This window comes from Camellia sinensis, chromosome 9, assembly GCF_055761805.1.
Source record: "Camellia sinensis isolate YWXY chromosome 9, ASM5576180v1, whole genome shotgun sequence".
In the NCBI taxonomy this organism is placed as follows: domain Eukaryota; kingdom Viridiplantae; phylum Streptophyta; class Magnoliopsida; order Ericales; family Theaceae; genus Camellia; species Camellia sinensis.
Window position 1 is genome coordinate 10,732,523 of NC_138969.1, and position 3,016 is coordinate 10,735,538.

General features: G+C 34.0%; 1 long non-coding RNA gene across 1 annotated transcript; it reads left to right on the forward strand.

Annotated features, from left to right (window-relative positions):
• The first annotated feature begins 47 nt into the window (after positions 1-47).
• On the forward strand, positions 48-2,321 carry LOC114273265 (uncharacterized). Its single transcript, XR_014341019.1, has 3 exons — positions 48-318; positions 1,480-1,567; positions 2,088-2,321. It is a non-coding gene; the product is annotated as an uncharacterized LOC114273265 (long non-coding RNA).
• Positions 2,322-3,016: the final 695 nt, after the last annotated feature.

The window sequence follows — 3,016 nt, forward strand, 5'->3', positions numbered from 1 at the left end:
CCCACCCTTAGCTTTACAAGGGATGGATTTTGGAGAGACAACTCTTGGAAAAGTACTAATTTCCCTTCTCCATTATCTATCTTGAGAGTGAAAGTGAGAGATCTATGGGAGAACCTTGTCATTATTCTCTCTCTAACTACTTCGCCTTTTTTATCACCCAATCTCTTATCTCTATCATCTCTTTGCTATTTTGTTCCTAGTTGGGACCATTGAAGAATTTAAGCCTCTCATCACTTTTAGAGAATTCGGATTTTCCTACGATCTTTGAAGATCTTCAAATTTTCCGACAGCATTCTTGAACCTTCTCATACAAAGAGCGTATACATTCGAACTCGTATCTTGCATCTCAATCTGTTGCTTCTCTGTTTTTTTTTTTTTTTTAAGAGTGTATGCATTTGTTTTGTATGAACACAGATCTTTGATTTTTTTCAAATCTATTGGAGATCTATATATATATATATGTATGTGTTTTCTCTGATATTGATGTTCATTGTTTTGGTTTGTCAATTTCTATGCCCTTTCTCTGATAGAAATCTATATATATATATATATATATACATATTTGTGTGTGTGTGTGCATGTTTTAGCAATCTCTGATAGAAATCTTTCTGTTGAACGTCTGATTATCATCTCCTTGGTGTATTGGTTGGTGGTTATAAAGAGAAGAAGAGGTAAATGATACTGCTTTTATTTTCATTCAACTTGTATTTGTTCTTGTTAAGGTGTTTGCTGGTTTGCAACTAAGGTGTTTGTTGTTATGCTTCTTAGGCAGGCTGAGCTTACTTTATTAAGAACTGCTGGTCTTTATATTTTTGCTGTCAAGGATGTTGCTTATAAGGGCTTTCTAGTTGTAGTATTGCCTAAAAAAAAATTAACATATACATATATATATGTGAAACTCTTTTTCATTCATCGTGCATGTGTTCCTGTTAAGGTGTTTGTTGTTATGCTTCTAGTTGTACTATTGCCTTTCGCTGATTTAAAAAAAAAAATGGAAACTACATGGGCTTAATTACTAAGTTGTTATGTCTTTCAATATTATTTATGCACCCTAAAGATTTATTCACCCTATATTGGCACTGTAATGTTTGTATAAAGCACAAAGCTTTATCACAACTTCACCAGGAGGTCTCCGAAATTGAAAAACAGTTAGTTTGCACACCAAAAAAATAAAATAAAAAATAGCTTCATATTTATTTATTTTTTGATCGGAGCAAATAGCTTCATATGAAACCTTATAATGTGGATCAAGTGATTAAGTATTCAAATACCAGTTCAAACATAATAGATCTTCAAAAGAACAACGAACTTAAGCAGAACAAAGACGAGTAATTTGATTGAACCTGATTATTGAAAAGGTGATCCAAATGATTTCTCTGAATTTTTCATCTGACACCACATGACATTCCTACTAAGTACTTGCCATTGTAATGTGCTATCAATTACAATCATGGAATTTTTTGCTTTGTGATCAATCAGGATAATTTGCTAATCAGCACTGCAATCTCCTTCATGACTCTGCTTGAAGTGCCACAAATTGAGAAACCAGTGAAAATTCCACTTGTTGGTACAGTTCATATCACTCTCTCAAACATAGTTCTTTATCAGCCTAAGGTCTCTAATTCCACTGTCAAATCTGGGTATAACTATTGTTGCTTTTGGGGCCAAGACATTTTTGAACATGAATTGGGGCTCACTATGGTATTTCATTGTTTTTGTTCTCGTCGTTATTGTCGTCGTCTACTAGATCAACGATCTCAGCAGAGGAAACCTTTTTCTCTAATATACAATCTTTGATTACGAGACTAATTTTTATGTTTTGTCTATTCACAGTAGATATCTGGCTAAATATCGCTTAACAAGATATATATATATATGATAGTCTTTCTTGGTAATATAGGTACAGTTTCTCATTTTCTTGTAATATGTGTATCATTTGTATATGTATGTATGTAAATATAGGTACAATTTCTCATTCCTAAATCACTACTTTGACAAAAATCTTTTACTGTGTTGTAGCATTCTGATCAGTGCTTTTTTGGATATATTCCATGTCTAATCTAGTCAATGATGGTTGATTGTTTCAGGCATTTGAGGTCCACGAGAAGTTTGAAGCCAACAAGCATGTGGACTTAAGAGTACATATATTTTGGATATATAAAAATTGTGATTAGCATGATGCATGGTTGGCGAACGGATATGTAAATTTGAGCCATTTGTGTTCGTTATTAAATTCTCAAGCTGCCTTCTTTAGTTAAATTCTTTGGCTTAAATCATTGATTATACTCCCATGTTGAACTGTTTGTTTATTTCCAAGATGTCTACATTTTATGGGTTGAGTGAAGTTAGAAATGGCAACGGGCTGGGGTGGGGCCAATAATCACATTCCCCGTCCCTGATCCCCGATGGTGAAAAAATTTTCCCGTTCCTATCCCCGTCCCCAATCCTCGACGGGGGTCACCGTCCCCGCCTTGTCCCCTAATGGGGATTGGGTTCCCCGACCCCAAAAATTTTCGGGCCAAAAATAAAATAAAATCAATGAATGAATATCCAAATCCAAAACATAGATCCAAATGAAGACCTATTCAACAATTTGTGAGATCCAAATCCAAATCAATGAATGAAAACCTATTCAAACAAAGCACAGATCCAAATACAAACACAATTTGTGAGATACATAACATCACAACAAGATCATCATCTTTCAGATCTGACACTATTCAACAAATCTAACACTATTCAAATCTAAAAATTTGTGAGCTGAAATGTCTAAAAAAATAATAATCTAACATTATTTAGATCCAACATTATTCAAATCTAATACTATTTAACAAATTTGTGAGCTGAAATATCTAAAAAAAACATTTAGATATGTTAAAAAAAACGAAAAAAAAAAAACAAAATCAGATCTAAATCCATATATTAGGGGTGTAAATCTGGCATAGCCTGGCCCACCCGGGTTCGGTCCAGACCAAACCAGCCCACAGGCCAAAAAATTAAGCCCACGCCCAGGCTC